The sequence below is a fragment of the Lepidochelys olivacea genome, assembly GCF_965140295.1.
Source record: "Lepidochelys olivacea isolate rLepOli2 genome assembly, chromosome: 14".
Taxonomy (NCBI): domain Eukaryota; kingdom Metazoa; phylum Chordata; order Testudines; family Cheloniidae; genus Lepidochelys; species Lepidochelys olivacea.
The window spans coordinates 32,676,583-32,695,994 of NC_140424.1; the positions used below are offsets into that span (position 1 = coordinate 32,676,583).

At 54.7% G+C, this 19,412-nt stretch overlaps 1 pseudogene across 1 annotated transcript in view; it reads right to left on the bottom strand.

The window, feature by feature from the left end:
• Window positions 1-2,188: 2,188 nt before the first annotated feature.
• LOC311530635 (C-type lectin domain family 2 member D-like) overlaps window positions 2,189-19,412 on the bottom strand; it is a 240,704-nt pseudogene continuing 223,480 nt past the window's right edge. Inside the window, exon 6 of the transcript in view lies at window positions 2,189-2,842. The product of the transcript in view is annotated as a C-type lectin domain family 2 member D-like (transcript). The remainder of the gene's footprint in view (window positions 2,843-19,412) is intronic.

A 19,412-nucleotide genomic window follows, 5' to 3' on the forward strand; every position in this document is an offset into this window, starting at 1 on the left:
AAATCATCCCAGACAAGGCTTTGTCAAGCCAGGCCTTAAAAACCTCTAAGGATGGAGATTCCACCACATCCCTAGGTATCCCATTCCAGTGCTTCACCACCCTCCTAGTGAATAGTTTTTCCTAATATCCAACCTAGACCTCCCCCACTGCAACTTGAGACATTGCTCCTTGTTCTGTCATCTGCCACCACTCAGAACAGTCTAGCTCCATCCTCTTTGGAACCCCCCTTCAGGTAGTTGAAGGCTGCTATCAAATCCTCCTCCTCTCTCTTCTTTTCTGCAGACTAAATAACCCCAGGTCCCCCAGCCTCTCCTCATAAGTCATGGGCCCCAGCCCCCTAATCATTTTTGTTGCCTTCCAATTTCTTCACATCCTTTCTGTAGTGGGGGGCCCAAAACTGGACGCAATACTCCAGAAGTGGCCTCACTAATGCCAAATAGAGGGGAGTAATCACTTCCCTTGATCTGCTGGCAATGCTCCTACGAATGCAGCCCAATATACCGTTAGCCTTCTTGGCAACAAGGGCACACTGTTGACTCATATCCAGCTTCTCGTTCACTGTAATTCCCAGGTCCTTTTCTGCAGAACTGCCGCTTAGCCAGTCGGTCCCCAGTCTGTAGCGGTGCATGGGATTCTTTGTCCTAAGTGCAGGACTCTGCACTTGTCCATGTTGAACCTCATCGGATTTCTTTTGGCCCAATCCTCCAATTTGTCTAGGTCACTCTGGACCTTATCCCTACTCTCCAGCATATCTACCTCTCCCCCAATCTTAGTGTCATCCACAAACTTGCTGAGCGTGCAATTCATCCCACCATCCATATCATTAATTCTCTAAATGTAGGCCAATAAGCACCCCCCTGCAAAACAAACAAACTAACAAACAACAACAACAAAATCCTGCTGAAGTAAAAATTATTGCTCTGAATGCAGCATCTATGATTACCAGTCTTGTGGGGTGGTGGCATGCGTGGGCATTTGGTGAAAGCAGTTCAAGGTCCTCAGAGACTGAGGGCATGTCTGCACTACAAACGTAAGTCAAACTATTCACATCCACACTACTCTCCTTCTGTCAGTCATGCGCATCCTTACCAGGAGTGCTTCCATCAACTTGAGAGGCAGTGGGGTGGGGGCGGGAGGGGAGAAGGACTGAGAGACTGGGCTCCCCACTCCTCCCTGGCAGAATGTTTTTTAAGTACATCAGAAGTAGGAAGACTTCCAAACAATCAGTGAGGCCCCAAGGTAACCGAGGTGCCAAAGGAGCACTTTCAGAAGACAAGGCCATTGCAGAGAAGCAAAATATATTCTTTGCATGGGTTTTCATTGCTGTAGCCCATAAGGTCAGTTTGCTAGCTTGCCATATTGCGTAATATGTTTTCTTTTGGTTTGATTCATATTATTTTGTTATCATATCCTATTATTAATTAATCATAGTATTTTCTGGGGTTTTGTTTATGTGGAATTCCAGTTTATGCTATTCATAGGGGTTATTCATGGTTATTCATAATAGTTGGCTGTAATGCAAATAACCTTCAGGCCTGTATCCTGTACGATTAGCTAGAGTAAGTTAGTATAAGTGTTTGTAAACTTTGGCATAGATAAATGGCATACAAGTTGCCCCCCTTAGCTTTGGGGAACTGAACAAAAAACTTGAATCTGCTAACCTTAAGTCTGGAGCAGACCGGTAACTGCAAGGCACACTGCAGAACATGGAAGTCATGAGTTAGGTCAGGGTTAACGGTTTCGGGAATGAGATAATCGATACTAATACGTATGAGTATATGGCATAACATGTTAACCTATAGAGTAAGTGTACCTGAAGATTTATGGGGTTGAGGAAATAAGATTTGGGCATGGTAGGTTGGGCCTAGATTCTGACAGCGGGCAGTACCGGGACCCTATAAGATGGCAAACAACCATACAAAGGGGTCACATTTTCCTATCTTCTATCAAGCTATCACCTCAGTTTCACAATATATCCTAGCCACTCAACACTTGAACCTAAGCCCTACCAATTTGGGAAGCCTGGACCATTAGTTCCTCAGACATGCCAGAGACAAGACTGATCCTCTGTCTCCTACTACCAGGTCTTCAGGGATGGGTGTGAATATGCTAGCTTTAGTAGTCTTTTAGAATAGAAATGTTACCACCAGGGGTCATAGAATTGTATTACTTCTTTGTGACTCTGTGTTTTGTAGCATTTATGCTTCTTTCTTTTATTTTAATAAAGATCTTAACAAGTTGGTTTTGTCCTCAGTATAAGTGTCCTTGCTACACACCCGGAGGGTCCTCTCACAATATTGAACTCTCTGTGTTCTCTATCCCTATAGCCTGAACTGGGACAAGAACCTAAATTATCTTCTGATCAGATCAGTGCTGAGCGGTAAACACATTAGCCCATAAAATTCAGGTCAACACTGCAAAGGTGTGGGAGATTCCCACACATCAGCCATTCTTTTTATGTGACAAATCTGAGGACCTGTCCCAGACTGAGGGGTCAATAGAGGTGGTTTTGGGGAAAAAATACAAAAATACAAAAAATATTCAAAACAATGGGATCTAAATTAGCTGTTACCACTCAAGAAAGAGATCTTGGAGTCCTTGTGGCTCCTAATGTGACCCTGAGTTTAAAGGTTCAAAAGCAGAAGGCACATACGAAGAATCCACAGTTTAAATGAGACACACTTATTGCTTGCGGGCCCCGCTGCCTGATTTTGAGATCCTGGCCAGGCTGACGAACGGGGACTTGGCTCGTTCAAGTAGGTGTGAGTTGGATCAGTGTCACGTCTAGGAGTCCCATTTCGAGCCCCCTTCCAATGCAGTCTCTTTTCCCATCACATACACCTCAAGTTTCCTACAGATCCACCGTCTTCCCATGTAGCACCGTGAGCTGCTGACCCCTTTCTCGTGGTTCAGATACGCGCAGTCACCTCCTCCTCTTATCTGAAACCTGCAACACAGAAGCCAGGGAGCTGCAGTCAGGCAGAGGCCAGGCATTTCACATCAGTCCCAGCCAGGGGAGTCGTTCTCCACAGTGCACGCCTGAGTGCGGAGCAGCTACTCTCCCAGCCCCTCAGGAGCAGAGCTCAGGACACGGAGTCTGTACCCCAGGAGAGGGCCACAGAGGCCCAAACTCGGGACAGTGTCTGGTGGCTATTCAGACCCAGTCAGGCTGGAAGCAGGTGGGATCCAAAGGATGGGTCCAATACAGCAGAATGGGGACTGTCCATTGGGGAGCCCTGACCCAGCGCCATAAGAGCCTGACTTTTCAAAGTACTGAAGTAACCCAGACCAGGGAAGTGGGGGGTCTCCATCCTCCTCTAATGGCTGGCCTCCATAAGAGCTTTATCAATCAGAGGCGGGGGGGTTCAGTTAAAGAAGTGGATTCTTTCGCTCCTATGGCAGAGGCTCATGCTTCTAGTGCTGAATTCCGGGGTTCAAACCCTGCTCCGGGCTCAAGCAGCGCTGGTTTTGTGATCACACTTGGAGCCCACTGAAACCCATCGCAGGGTGATGGCTGGGCAGCCATCACTACTGTACCCCGTTCCAGTGGGAGCCCCAGGCGTCCAGCACCTGTGAACCGCAGGCTCCTTTAACATCGGTGCCTTGTTGCGGATTCAGAGGCCTCACCAGCAAAGTCACTCAAACCTGCCGGCTGCAATCCCCAGCGGGACCTGCACCTGCCATGCACTGCTCGGCATGCTGCCCTCTCTAGCAGCCACTGTTAACCTGAGCTCCCTGCTGCCTCCTTTCCCCAGGGTGGGTCAGACACCCCAGGGACCTTGCTGAAGAGGGCTGGGGGAGAACAGCGAGTGTCCCAGCTGAAATCCCAGCGTGCTGCGAGGGCATCTCTGGCTATGGCGGGCTCTGTCTCCGGCCCAGCACCGTGCTGCGGGGAGGAGCCGAGAGTTCAGGGACACGCCGGCTCCCATCGGTCTCCGATACACGCAGGACGCGAACAGACCAGGGTCGTGTCTGGTGGTTTCACTAGCACTGAATGGTGGATCTACCTGAGCTCAAACCGCTCAGACACCAGAATCCCCAAGCCCAGGGAATTAGTCCAGAGGGGCGAGAGAGACTCACAGGTGGTTGAATTTGGTGCTGTTGGTCCATTTCCAGGGCTGACCCTGCTCCCTCCAGAGGCTGATCCAATGGTCACAGACACCCTTATGGCACAGCAGGAACGCCTTAAAGAAAGCTGAGGGACAGCAGGTATCAGCCCCAGCTCCCGTGCTGCCCCCACCGCCCCTCCAGGGCTCTGTGCTGCAGAGAATCCCAGTCACATATTGAAGGGTGCTCAGTTTATTTTCAGGGGGGATTTTCCCCTCCCTCTTGCAAAGCACAAGATCACCCGGGCAGTCTTAACCCTCCCACCGCACACAGCAGCCCCACCCCGGTGCTCCCAGTCACCCACACCCCAAGTCCCCCTAAGCTGGGGGCAGCTGTTGGGTCTGAGCTCTCTGCAGAGACGTCTCTTCTCACAGAGCAGCCACCGCTCACCCCAGCAAGGCAGGAGGAGGGAGGGAGGCAAGCTGAAGTGGGAGGGGTCAATGTGAAAGGATCCCCTCCTCCCCCACCTCCTCAGCTGGCTGCTCCTTTCCCATCCCCACAACAGGAGCACTGGCTGGGTTCTCAGTCCCACTCCAGCAGCCAGCAGATGCTTGAGCCAGCCCTGCCCTAGACAGAAGCTGTCTCCCTATTTGGGGAGGGGGGCAGCGGAGAATGGGCAATCCCTGTGATCACACACAGACAGTAGGGCCCTGGGCCCAGCCAGGCCTGGCGTTCAGCGGCTGGAATGTCATTCACTCCGGCCTCCCAGCACGGGAGGGCTCACAGCTGCTCCTCACCCCACGGGGCAGAGCCCAGGTCCTGCTGCAGCAGCCACCCCTGTGCCCAGATTAGTGTCTGGCAACTCGAGAGTCTCTCACTGTTTCCTGCTCACTGTCGATCCCAGCCAGGGAGGCACCCGGGGCAGAGCAGCGGCTTCGGCTCTCGGTCCAGCTCCCTTCCCTCTCTGAGAAATAGTAGCATTTCCCTCGGTATCCCATCCAGCCGTCTGCGCACGAGGGGCTAGCAGGGGGGCACAGATCAGCTGATGAAAGCTGAGAGGTCAGCGCTGAGAATGAGACAGTCATATGGAGGGTAAGAGTTGCATCGAGAATTGGGCATTTGACTGGTACAAAAATTGGTCAACTGACCAGTCAAATCTGTCAAAGAGTGGTCAGATATTTTAAAATACCAATTTATCAGAATTGGTTACCTCCCGCCGGGAACAAAAAAGAGCAAGACGTCATTGTCTCCAGTAGGTTTAGCTTTCGATAGATACAGATCTACCTAATTTTTTTAAAATGTACTTCACTGAGTTATTTTAGCTCAGAAAAAAAAGGCAAAACAATGAAACCAAGTTCTTGAAAACACCAGTGAGGCTCCAAGACGCAATCCGAAAGGCAGGCTACCTCCTACCCCCAGGGCTCTCGCTGGAGCATTTGACTGCGGCCAAACAGGCAGTCAATTGACCGGCTTGCCAAGCCCATTGGGACCCCCAGCTGGGGCTGGTCCACTGCAATCAGATGCAGGGGGACGGAGACGTTTGTCACAGTAAATTTGCCTGGCAAGAAGGATTCCAGGGACACTCCCAGCCTGGGAGGGACTGACACAGCTCAGAGCATTTCACCCCAGGCACAAGATCAACAGCTGGACGTTCAACCTAGCAACAAACAGCAGGTGAACTACTGAGAAGAACGTGGGAACTTTCACTCAGGGACATGAAAGCCACAAGGGGGCGCCAGAAACCACAGCCACGGGAAGTGACCTGTTGCACTGTGGGCCAGGAATGATGGAACTTAATTCACCTCCTACCTGCAGACTTTTCTCTCCCCAAACACAGCAGCAAGAAAGGCACTTTCTGGAAGCCCTCATGGCAGTGTAACCCTTTCAGAGCCATGAAAGAGCAGCAGTGGGGTCACCCATAAGTGACACCAAAGAGGATTTGAAAGGCCTGTCTAGTTGAGAGGAGTTGGACTCAAACCCCTCCAGATGTTTTCGAGCACGTCACTTTTTTTTGCACCACAGTAACTCGGTAGCTGGTTTTCAAGCCTTCCCATGTGGCTGGCGCTCAGCGAGGAACAGACACTCTAAGTCTGGAAGAGTTAGGAAACGTGGCAGCGGTGATCAGAAAGCGAGCATGTGTTCACCTCACTCACAAGGCATGTCTGACCCTGTAGATTTAACTGTCCAGTGCACGGTAGCCCACACCCCTGCCCTACTGAACTGAGCAGAGAAGTCAGTGACTAACAGTTGATGGCACAGGCTGTCTCCACCATCCATCTCCAGCTCAGATGCCACATGTTCTGCAGAGCTCCCTGTACCTGCAGCTGTGTAACCAACCCTAAGCTCACAGATTCCCACCTTACACAGTGAGAGCCAATGCTGCCCGTTGCAGCAGCCTGCCATTACAGCAGGGAGCTGGGATTCAGGGCCCATCTGTATCAGAGCAATCTGCACCAGTATAATCACAGTGACGCAGTGCCATCAGGGCAAACACCTCCTGGAGATGCACTGGAGCAGTGCGGCTCGCACTGGTAACTTCCTGCAGCAAACTGCACCAAGGCAAGCTCCTTTGTGCACCAGTGCAGTGCGTCTGCTTTAGCGGTTTGCACCAATTCAACTGCACGGATGTCATGACATCGGCACAGAGGATTCCTAATGCAGACAGACCTGGATTCAATCCCCTCTGCCAGCTGCTAAACCCTCCTGGGGCACAGTGATCGGATCCCAGGGCAATAGAGAAATCCCACCCCCTACATTCCCCAGCACGCCCTGCCCCAGACAACGGGGGGATACAACAGGGTTCATGTTCACCGCAGACAGACGCCCTCTGCACGAGCACACCCTGTCTGGGCAGCCCGGGGGAGTGAATGGTGCTAAGGGACCCTTCATGGCCAAGCTCAGCGATTGGGGGGTTTCCACATTGCGCTGGTGGAGGGGTCTAGACTGAGTTCTACGGCTCATTTCAGTAACATGGCAGCACCTGCCGCCCGGCCACAGGCGTGACCTGAAGATCCAGGAAGGCCAAGCTGGTAACCTCAGAGCAACACAGGGAAGGCAAAGGGCTCAGGGATGCACTGCACCCTGTCCCACTGGACACCCTGGTCAGGGACTGCTTCATGGTGCGTGGCAAAGGTGACTTGGGTCCAAAGTGCTCAGAGATGGGCTGGGGGGGCTAATGTCAGTCAGATCGTCCTGACACAGAGAGTGCCCAGGTGCAGGGGTCTGGGAGGAAGATCCCCCAGGAATCCTCTGCCCCTGGGGCAGAAGCCGGACAGGCCGGGAGGAGAGAGTGAGTGTGGTAGGTCACGGGGGAATGGGATGCGCGGAGATCGTAGATGGAGGGGAAGGGAGCCGGGCGGAAGCTGGGAACTCACCTGCTAGAGCAATGATGGCAGCGATCAACGCAGACCATACAACTATCACTGCAACCACAACTCTACAGGTTGGACTTTTCTTGCAGTTCCAAGGAGGGTCTGAAACAGAAAGACCCGTCAGGCAGGGCTGGGAGGACACGTCTCACTGACAGCACCGGGGCTGGAGCTGCCCTGGAACATGCACCGTTCTTGTCTAGTTTTTGTAAAGCTCTCCAACACCACTTTCTACAAACCATTACCCTCTGATCCCACTGAGGGTTTCCAAAAGTTAGTGCCTGTCTCACCCACCGCAACCTGCAAGGTCTCGTGCCAGCAAAGGGAAGCTGCTCCCAGATCTGGAGCTGCATTCGCATGTCCTGAGGGCTGTCCTGCACCATGGTCACCACGGGCAGGTAGGTCATCAACCTCCATCTCTGTCCCAGCTGCAGGATGGCCTCTGGTTCCTGCTCCCTCAGGCACCTGGAGATACTGAAAAAGGGGTGGGGTTGTCAGAGCAGGAGAACACCCCATGAGGTTAAGAAATGGCAGTGAGAGCCTTTTCCCTCCCTGGGAGATTATGGTGTCCCTCTGTGGGGACTCCCTTCCTGGCAGATGCTAGTGAGCTATTGAAAGAGCTCAGCCTGTTTAGATTATAAAAAAGATTGGGTGGTGACATCATAGAAGTGTTGAAGTGACTTCATGGAGAGAAAATATTGGGTATTAAAGGGCTCATTAATCTATCAGAGAAAAGCATAACAAGACCCAGTGGCTGGAAACTCAAAAGAGACCAATTCGTATTAGAAAGAGGGCACACATATTCAACAGTGAGGACGAATCACCAAAGGAAGAAACTAGAAAGGGAAGTGGTGGGAATTCCCCACCTCTTGATGTCTTCTAATGAAGACTAGATGCCTTTCTGGAATGTGTGTAGTCAAAAATTAGCTCCTATGCTCTACAGAAAGCATGTGATATGCAGGGGGTCAGATGACACGCTCTAATTGTCTCTTCTGTCCATAAAGTCTGCTAATTTATGAAAAAAGGAGCGTAGCATGGGGAGAAGCCTCTGATGTTTTACTGTGTTCGGCTTGAGCCCACAATGAACGCTCATTGAGTGGGGTGATCCAGGGGAAGCAGCTGAAACATCCAATGTGGCTGGACAGGGGCAGGACATCAGCACTGCAAGGGAGGGGTGGGTGTGGCAGTGACAGCACAAGAGCCTTTGGCAGGACCTCAGCCTATTGGACAAAGGTGGTAGGGAGGCGATGATCTCACAGAGAGATCTTGACATCAGCCAGGCAGGACAGGGGTGCAGGACAGGGGCAAGCTCGGAGATCCCTGTGGCTTTGCTTCAGCACGTCTCCTTCTCGAGGTCTCTCCTGGAAGACTGAGAGAGCATTCACTTGCACGTACGTGAGCGCAAGGAGGACTCCCTTTGGAGTTTTCTCCTTTTCTTTTAGTGGATTTGCTCGAAAACAGACGTCCCTGTATAGAAGGTAAGAGCCTCGGAGAGGTTTGGAACCTGTTCAGTCTGATCCATCAGGTGCTGGCTGATTTTTAGGAAAGGAAAACATTAGATTGTGGGGGCAGTATTTTATTTCCGACCTAGGATTTTGTCCCTTAGAATTACTGGGGACATTGGGGTTTCTCCTTTTTGTTTTCCTCTTCTTTTTCCTACCTTTCCTACCTTTCTCTTCTTGCTTCCTTTGTCCTTTTCCTCTGTTCTCCTCCCACCACCAGGAGCTCTGTGTGTGGAGCGGAGTCCGGGGGGGTTGTGGGAGGCCCTCACAGAGAGGTGAGACTGGACTAGTGCTCCGAGAGTGATCCCCTCGGTGGTGACCGGGGCCATTCTTTGGGCTATTTGATGAGATCCCTTAGCCTCCCACCCCTCAAAGTCTCAACCTTGATTGGCTGAGGAGGGGGCTATTGACAGGGAGGAAACTCTGGTCTTTGTTGTTCTCTTTTATGACCAAGCAAATAAGTCACAATCAGTTATACGTTTGACCAATGTGGATGCTGCTCTCCATTCATTGTCTCGGAGCAGTTCATGATCCTCTCGAACATTCCAGTTCTTCTGAAATAATTGCTGAATAATTACTATGAACAATTGTTGGTCTGTAGCTCATTTGAGAGCAATTCTGCTACTGACTGGCTGCATCAGCTAAGACAAGTCCCTGCTCCTTTCTCAGCCTTCGTTTCTCCTTCTGTCAAGAATGAATAACAATCCTCTCCCACCTACCTCGCCATGGGTGGATGCTGGGGATCCACTGAAGAGTGTCACTCAGAGCAGTGCAGACTAGGGGGTGTCCTATCACACTGAGCCATATCAGATTATAACCTAATATTCAATTTGATTTGTATTTTATTGTTTTGAAATTGTGAAAAGCAGCAACTACTTAGCTCAGACTGAAGCATCTCATCCAATTTTCTAGAGCATAGTGTCTCCCATTTGTGTATGATGAGACAGTTGAATGCACTGTGACGGACAGGAGATGCTCTTGTTTTGCAAACAGATATTTTTGCAAAGAATTTTCATCCTACTTGTTATGATTTCAAGAAACAAAGTGGTTTCGTTTGAATGGATTTTCTGACAGAAAAAGGTTTCCATGAAAATGTTCACACCTTATTTCCTGGGCCTTATCCCTGCCTCTGGGGGGTTGTTGTCTGTTAGTTAGAACAGGAATCAGGACAGTTGTCTTCTCTTTCTGTCTCCGTCACCGCTTCGCTGTGTGACACCTTGGGTAGTTCCAATGGTAACAGGGTCAATTCTCTAACTCCAGGCAGCAGGAAGCCTGGGTGAGATAAGGGATGTTAAGGCCATCTGCGAAGGAGAAAGGGATGTTTCCAGGTGTTGAATGTCAAGAACTCTAAACTTTGCTAAAATGGATAGTCTCGAGAAACAAGAACTAGTTGAGGCCAAACTTTAACCATTGTCTTTTATAAAGCCCATTCAGGAATGTGAGTCCCAGAGAGCCATAGAGACGGGGAGCAACTTGCCCAAAGTCCCACAGATCAAGAGGCAGCAATGGAAGCAGGAGTGACACTCTCTCTCAAAGGCAGGGGGACCAGCCATTAGGGCCTGGTTGCAATTGCCAGCTGTGGGAGGGAGTGTGCGGCAGTGGTCAGTGAAGGGGTCCATCCATGGCTCTGACACTCGGTGTGACCCTGTGGTCATAGCTGAGGCCCGTTTGCCATCAGTAGGGTTGGGGTCCCATCGCTACAGCCCAGTGGGTTTGGGAGGCTCCAGGAAGGTGAGTAAAGTGCTGGGATGTCAGGATCCCGGAGGCGCTGTCACCTCCGCCCTAGGGCCGTGTTCTGCACCCCCTGCTGCTGGCTGAGTTTCTCCGTCCCTTGGCAATCAGACAGACTCTTGTTTTCACAGCCAGTCGATCGCCCTCGTGTCATCACCCTGCCTGCTGGCTGGGCAGGGTAACTCCTGAGGTCACCACCCTCTCCAGCCTGCCTTGGGCTTGGAGAGTGAGGAGGAGGGTGAGGGACGTCTGCTGACCCTGAACATCCGCCATCCATTGTACCATCACTGAGAGCACGTGAGTGGCATTCGGGTTCCTCGGTGTCTTCCCCTCTCTGTTTGGGGGAGAGACTATCTCCAAAGGGGGATTTCCTTTGCAAACAGCCCCCAAGAGCCCCTCACTCTTAGGCCAGGCAGGGGCTTCTCCAGAGCCATCTCCAGTGTGTTTGGAAAGGTTCCAGCAATGGGGCTTCCCAGCCCTTCCCCTCCCAGCCCTTCCCTCCCAACCCTTCCCCAGGCTGAGAGTCTCTGACCTGGGCCAGACCCTGTGAGCTGCTGAGCCTGGAAATCAATGGGGAACGAGGAGGGCTCTGTGCTTCCTGTGCCGAGGGCCTTTGTGACTTTGATGTGAGGAATGATTTCCCAGGAGAAGTCCGGACTCCTGGGTTCTGTTCCTTCTCTAGCCTGGGCGGGAGAGTGGCCTGGGACGACAGGAGGAGACTGCTTCTCCAGAGTAACCGATGGTCTTTGGGACTGACCTCATTGCTGGAAAAGGATGAGACTTCCTGGCTATTGCAGCAGCAGGGATTACGAGGGGAAACGTTGGGAGCGGATAATGCAATGAACTCCTGCCCGTGTGTGTAGATGGCACTCCCTGCACTCCTGTGCGGGCAGACGGGGCGGCTGTGGTTGGAGGAGGGAGGAGGAGGGACGGAAAAGGCCCAGGAGTGAAAGGCTGCCTGGAGCCCAGACTCACCCCTGCTCCCCGCTCGGTTCCAGGATGGCCAGGCTCCTGCGGATGTTGCGGAGGAAGGCTCTGCAGGTGGCCCCAGAGCCTGAGGGAAGCAGCTGCTGTCTTCCCAAGGGGCAGAGCAAGCCCTGCGTCCCTGCTGGCGGGGAAGCAGGTCCCATCCAGGCCAGACGGCGGAAGTGCCCGGCCTTCTGGAAAAGGAACCCAGCTCCCGGCGCAGGCGCCGAGCTGGGAGAGGCCCCGACCAGGCCCCAATGGAGCTGGCCCAGGCTGCGGTTTCGCAGACAGGACCCAGCCCAGGAGGGGCGCCGGGCAGGGTGGCTCTGGGGCTTGTTGTGTGGGCAGCAGCGGCCCCAGGAGCCCAGACCTCCTTCCCATCAGGAGGCATCGCCCTGCCCGGTCTCTGAGGACCTTCCAGCCCCCGCCGGCCAGGAGGGGGAAGGTCCCTGTCCCAGCACCGGCAGCTCAGCCTGGGACAGCGGCAGCACCTGGGCCTCTGGCAGCAGCCAGGCTGATGGAGGCCACTGCTTTGTTCCAGGTGAGGAGCCAGGCTGGGCTCCGGGAGGGCTGAGGACGGGATGTGAACACCCTGGGTCCAGATGCTCTCCCAGGGATATGGGGGGGTGGTCCCCAGCCCAGGTGTCTGGCCTGAGCCCCGCGAACCCCACGGACAGCAGCAGCCATCACACAGCTGCCCCTTCTGCACGGGGACCTGGGGGTGGGGGCGTGAAGAGCTGCTGCCACTTTGGTCCTTGCTGCTCCAGGGCCAGGGGAATCGGCACCTCCCCTGGAGTCCTGGGCAGGGGAGGGGGGCTCTGCTCTGGGCTTCTGAAGCTGTTGGGGGCTGAAGGCATCCCTGAGAGGGAGGTTTGGGGCCCGATCTGCCCTGGGTGCCTGAGGTGGGAAGGGGGGTCTTGAATCCTGCTCTGCCCACCACGCCCCTGTCCTTCCCTCCCTGGTGCAGGGACCCCCCTGGATTCGGAGCACGAGGAAGGGGTGGACGTGGCCAAAGATGAAGCTGCTCTCAAGGTCATCCGAGAGCAGCTCCAGTGCAGAGATAAGGTACAAATGTTCCCCACTGGGCTGGAACCAAGATTGCCCTGTCCCTTCCCAGCATCCCCACCCCCTGCTGAGGGTCTTGTGCCTCCTGATCCACCACCCCCAATGGGGCCCTTTTACATCCATGATGTGGGACCCCCAAGATGGGGGTGTCCCACAACAGCCAAAGTCATCTCCCCCCACAGGCACTGTCCCAGTTCCTGATCCTGCTTGTGTAGGAGTGGTGGGGGATTTGGACAATAGGTGGGTCCCCACAATCCCCCATTGAGGCCTGAGCCCTGGAGCTGGTGTGGGTGGGGCAGGAAGGTCCCTCATTAACAGGTTCTCTCTCGCTATACCCCACTCCCGGTGGGTACAGGATGAGGGGCAGCAGCTCCTGTTCCTTCAGGCCATCTACCCCGCATGTCTGGCTGCACAGGAGAGAGGGGAGGACACGATGGAGCCGCGCTGCTGCAAGGCGGCTGTGGTGAAGAGGATCGTGGTGAGTGAGACACGCCATACGGCAGCTGGAGGGAGGGGGAGAATTGTGGGGCTGGGGGGCAGCTGAGAGTGGGGGACAAGGAATCTCATGGTCCCAGCTCACTCGTCGGGATGGGGCTGAATGGGGGCAGTTTTGACAGGGAGGAGGAGAGAAGGGGATTGGGAGTGAGCTGGGCAGGAATCCGAGAAGGGGGACAAGTCGGATGGGCAGGAAGGAATCGGGGGAGTGGGAGGTGGTGGGGGATCCTGCTGGCCATGTGGGGCACTGGCTGTGTCATCTCCTCACTGGGAGGCGTCAGTCGGGCCTGAATCTCACACGCTCCTTTGTCTCTTTCACGTCTCACAGGAGCTCATCGAGGAGCTTCCCGATGACTCGTCACCCAGCGCCGTCCTCGCCCACTCCCTGGCTGCAGTGGGCTACCTCTGGTACTGAGACAGCCCCACCCCCCGACCCTGCCGGCTCCCCTCACCCCAGTGCTGCTCAGGCCCAAGGCTGGGAGTCACCGTCACTGTCCCTCCCAAGTCACCTCCCAAGAGTGGCGCCTCTGGCAGAGATGGTGGGGTGGGGAGGGTCACTCTCCTGGCAGGGCTCTTCTTTTCACTCCCATAACATGACAGGGGCCTTGGGGAGGGGCTCACTCCCGGGCTCCGATACAGGAGGGGCAGCAGGCTCCAGGGAACAGCAGCTATTCCTGTCCTGCCACTGTCTGTCTGGGACACCTTGGCCTTGTCATTCCCTAGCGAAGTGCCTCAGTTTCCATTCTCGCCAGCCTGTGCCTCTATCCCTGTGGCTTGGTGTCTGTGTTGGCGACAGTCCCACCCAGTACTGCACAGTCTAATACCAGCTCCTCTCTCTTGCCAGCACCATGAAACCTGCCCTGGAGCCAGCCCTAGAGACCCACCTCTTGCGAGCTGCCCTTCACTCCGTCTTCACCCTAGGCACGGAGAAGGACACCACCGGCATCCAGGTACCTCCTCCTCCATCCTCCTCCTCTTCCAGAGTAGTCCTTGGTCCCTACTCCCTTGATTCGCTGGAGCTCCAGATTTAGGGGTGGGGTAGCGGAGATGGAACAAGCTGCAGGGTTGGATCCTTCCCTCCAGCAGGGAAGAGATTACCCCTCCCTGGGGGATTTCTTTCTTTCTTTCTTTCTTTCTTTCTTTCTTTCTTTCTTTCTTTCTTTCTTTCTTTCTTTCTTTCCTAAGCCGTGTTTGGCCCAGAAGCCCAGGTTCCATCCATAGCAACTTGGCTGTTTCCTACTCTTCTGCCTACAAGGCCCTCTGCAGAGACCTGCTAAGCTCATGGATTAAAGGTCCAGGGGTCATCAATTCTTGCAAATTGCCTGCAGTGGGATGTGAAGGAGAGAGGCCAGGAGATGTGTTTGGGAGTCTTCCCAGTGCTTCCCAGAGACCCCTCTTCCCATCCTGTGGCAGGTGTAGGCCCAGGTTCCCTAACTCTGACCCATGCTTTGCAGACTCTGCACAAAGTCATCCCAGAGGTCCTGGATGCCATGCTGGGGAACCTGCTGGCAGAGTCCCCAGACATAGACAGGCTCCACTTCATCTTGGAGGTGAGCCCCATTTCACCGTAACTCTTTGGGGGACTGGTAAGGAGAGACTGGAAGATGCATTTTCTACTCTGTCCTCCTAGCTGGGTGCCCAGTGGGCCGTCCTTGGTTGGGGAGGTCAGTGCAATGTAGTGTCAGGTACTTCCTTCTTGAGGGACAGAGGAAGGAGCTGGGACTCCAAGCCAGAGCTCTGCCTGGTTCTGCTGAGCACTAAGCACAGGGCTCCTGGCTGTCTTGGGGAGTGAGAGTCTGAAAATCCACCCTTCCCGCACCCCTCCAACACACAGAGCCCATGAGATTCGGGAGATGGTTCTCAGAGAAGAGGCACATGCTCCTTCCTAGAGAAAGAGGAGCAGCCCAGGGAATCAGCCCTTCCCTCTGATCTGCTCTGAAATTCCTGGGGGGATTGTGCTCTCAGTCACTCCCTACATCCCCCCAAGGATTTGCGTAGCAGGGAAGGGCCGAGGGTTCAGTCGTCTTTCTGGTGAACTGTTCAGGAATCAGGAGTTTTGGGAGGATGGGACCAGCCCCGACCCCGAACATTGTCCCAATCTAAAGAGACGCTGACAAGTTGTGACCTGAAGGGTACAAGCTGCGTCCTGGGGGAAAGAATCCCCTTCTAAAGCTCTGCCATCAATGACTCAGCTATTTCCCCCTGCGCAGAATGTCTCAGGCCCCTGGGGCTGGGGGCATGGGGCTCATTTGCAAAGCAGGAGCAGCTGGCCACTGAGTCTGACCTGCTTCCTTTCCCCACAGCATGTCAACCTCTGGGTCGTGTCCCGGGTGTCACAGGAACGAGCCAGGGCTATCAGGAGCAGCACAGCCCTGCTGAGATACACAGTCACCCTCCCTGAGTTTGATGTAAGTGAGCTCTGAGCCCAGCTTGCTGGCTCCAGGGGGAGGCGGGCTGGCTCCAGCGGGCTGCAGGATCTGCTGCTGCCGCCGGGGCTGTGGGTTAGGAGGGTTCTTCATGGGGAGGCAGAGTCAGAGCAGAACTGAGCTCGGCTTGAGTCAAGTTCTTCTTGTCCTGGTTCAGTGTTGTCCCTGGGCCTTTAAGGGGACCATGCTCCAGCCCCTGCTTGGCATCCCAAAGCAGCTGCAGGCTCCCTTGGCAGCAGAGCAAATGAAGGGTTGATCTCAAGCTCCTCTCCCCCAGCCTCTCCTGCAGAAGGGCTAAGGGGAAGGAGCCCTCTGGCCCAGGGTGGACAGGGAGCTGAGAGGAAAATGCTGATGGAGTCCCCTCTGCTCTCCCTTCCATTAGATCTCAGCCGAGTTCCCTCAGATGGGTCACCATGTGGCCCAGCTGGCTCTATTTGTCAGCGATCCAGACAAGGACATCAGCCGGCAGGCCAGGGAGGGGACTTACCGGCTCTACCAACTGCTGCTCCAACAGAGGGGTAAGGAACCCAGCTGGGACACGGAACCCAATAGGGGACTGAGAGTGACCATATGTTCATAATGGGACCCCAGACCATTTCTCTCAGACTGACCCCAGCTGGAGGACAAGTCTCTCTCTGCCTCTGTTCTTCTCCACTCCACTGTGCAGCCACCAATGGGATTGGAAGGACACACAAACTGCAACCAGAATGAGGAGAAAAGTCTCTCTCTCTCTCTTCCAGGTCTGACCATACATGACGCGGAAGATCTCTGGTGCTATGACTGGCACCAGGACAGAAGGCTCTTAGGCTACAAGAATACAGCCAGAGTGGGGGAGGTAAGGGCACTGTGCCAGGGCATGACACAGCTCAGGGAGTGTAGCTGGCTGGGTTCCCTGCAGTGGAGGCCTCCTGAAGACAGGAAAAGAGCCTGCTCCTTATTTCCAGCTCACAGTTCCTCATCCAGCAACCAGTGGGACACGCTGGTGCCAAAGGTCCCACACTGGGACTGGGCCAGGAGTCTCCTTGTTCTTGTCAGGCTGCAGGTTGGATTCCCCTTGAAGAAACCAAGGAGCTGCAGAGGCCATTCCCAGCGAGGAGAGAAATCACTAAGCTGCAGGGAAGAGACCTTTGGTCTGTCAGCTCCAACCCCCTCCTCCCCTCAACAACACACGCACACTCCTCTAGCCGCTGAGGTGCAGGAGATCTCTCTGCTGGAAGCAAGACAGAGTCCCCTGTCGTCTCTGTGCCCTGCACCGCAGAGTGGGCCTGCTCACACACATTAGAGATCCATTTCCAGCCCATCCTGGCCCCTGCCATAAATTGCTTTCCCGAAAGAGCCACTGGAGGCTTTGGTCCCTCAGCAACTGCCACCTCTTAATAAAGGGGCTTCCGTGATCCCTGAGACCCTGAAAGCCTCCTGGGGAATGAACTGCCTTGGCCACAGCAGCTCTCTTCCCCGCCCTTTGGGGCACTAGACGCCATTGTAACGCCAGGACTTGGAGGCTGGCTCTGGGCAATCTGCTCGAGCCTCATGTCCTCTTGGTTTTAGGTATTTGAAAAATTCTTCTCCGTGGGGCAGAGAAGATCCTTCGTACAGACAGCATTGCTGGCCATCCACGACCCCCTGCTGCGTGTCAGCCAGGCTGGGCTGGTGCTGGTCTACTCCCTCCTGGGGGAAGCCCAGCAACTGATGGGGGACACGGTAAGCAGCTGCATTCGACTCAGAAGCTTGGGGTGGGACCCAGGGCCTCATTCCCATCCTCTCGCCATTTGCTGGCTTGGTAGCAAGGAGCCTAGTGGGGACTTCTGGCCTTCATGGACTTCTGTTCTTAGGATGTGGTGCTCTGCTATCACTCCTGCGAAGGACAGGAGAGTCCCCTAAGTGCCCTCTGGGAACCTTTCCTGCCCCACAGAGCTGCACCCATTTCCCCATGGCCTAGTGTCCATGTCACCCCAGCCACCATCGAGAGTTGCTCCCATCCCTGGCATCCTGGGAGGCCAAGGACTGACTGGTGATGGTGACTGACTGAGGCACATGGGCGTGGAAAGCTGGTCTTGCTGCTGGTAGGGCTGGACCCGCTCTCGAGAGATTGGGAGGATTCAGTCGTCAGGGGCTGCTGACCTGCCCCATTCACCAGGGCTGCCATCCTGTGGTTTCAGGTTTTGTCACTGGGGTGTCTTGGTTAAAGGTCTCAAGCTCTCCCCATTCCACTTCACTGCTGCCAGAATCCCTCCCGCCCCCCGCCACCCTTCTAGAGCCCCCTCCCTGCCCTACCTGGGTGGGGATGGAGGTAGGGGTGGAAGAGAGGGTTCTCCGAACTTGAGCGGTGTCCCCAGGTGGGTTGGAGGTGGAACAGCTGTCAGGGGCACTGATGGGGAAGTGGCAGGAGCTCACCCTACAAGGAGGGGGGTTGGCACTGAAGGTCACTAGAGAGGACAGCAAGCCTCCATCCTGGGGGTCAGGAGGGTGAATCTACCACTCAGACATGAGCAGCTGCTGGGTGGAAATGATGGTGCTGGTTCCAGGTGCCCTTCATCCTCCCTGATTCCTGGGGAGTGTCTCAGTCTCTGACATGTTCTCGTTCCCCTGCAGCATGGGGATGTCACAGCCAAGGTCATGGGCCAGCTTCACATGATTCGGCACTTGCACCAGATGCCCGAGGCGCTGCAAGGGCTGTGGCTCATCTGATGCTCTTCAAGGTTCCCCTCCCTGTTCAGCAAGTCCCGCTCCCTGCTGCAGGTACTGCTGTGTCTCACTATAAATGGGGGACTAGTGGAAGCAGAAATGGAGGCCCCTGGCACTCACAGGAACTCTCTCCCATCTCTGTGGAGCTGTGTCCTTCCCACGGCCCCCCAGATACCTTCATCTGGGGCAGGAGCTCTTTCCCTCACACCCATATCCCTCTCCTCTTTCCTTGATCTCACCCCCATCCCATTTCCCATGCTCCCAGGCAGAGATCTTCCTGCCCCATATGGCGCAGAAGGACCTTTGCGTCAGGGCTACAGACTGTCTGCCCAACTGAAGCTCAGGAAGCTCCACCTTTGAGGAGGTGAGGATGGGACAGAGGCTCCGGGCTAGCTTCATCTCCTGCCCTTTATTCTTCCTTTGGCCCTTCTCTGGGCTCTCAGAGTCTGACATGAAGAGGAGCCTCCTCCCCCCGTGTCTTCTAGGTCCTGGGGTGTGTGACAGCCTCCCAGATGGGTGCAAGCAGTAGTAGTTCTCAAAGAGGCCTAGAGGGAAGAGCCCACTCCCTCTTGGAGGTAAGAGCCATTGACTTCTTTGGGCAAAATGGGTTTCTTGGGGGAGAAATGGGATCCCTGCTGCATAGCCTGGCTGGGAGCTTCCCCCATCCCTGGGACAGAGACATCTTCATCAGTGTGCCACCCTTTTTTTTTCCAAGCAGGAGGCTCCCCAGAGAACTCCTCCTCAAACCTCTTCTCCTGGGAGCGTTTCTGGGAGGAGGCTCCCGTCTCTCAGTCTCCAAATCCATCATGCAGTCTCTTTCACCTAACATCTCCGCTCTCCAGCTCCACTTGCCGCAGCAGGACAAACGGACCTTCAGCTCGTAGGGAACAGACTCTGACCTCCTTCTGATCAGCAATCGGGTTTCACCATCCCCTCAGCAAACCTGTCAGCCAGGCTGGACCGGATTTGAAGGAGGAGGGTATCTAACAGGGTGGCTTGGCCTATGGCTGCCTAGCCTGGGGCTAGGCCAAATTGATGACCAAGTGAGCCCCACCTGAGGGGAAACAAGGGAAAACAGCAGCAAAAGTCCAGAAGCAGAGCGAGCTGTTCAGGAGATGGCCTTGGG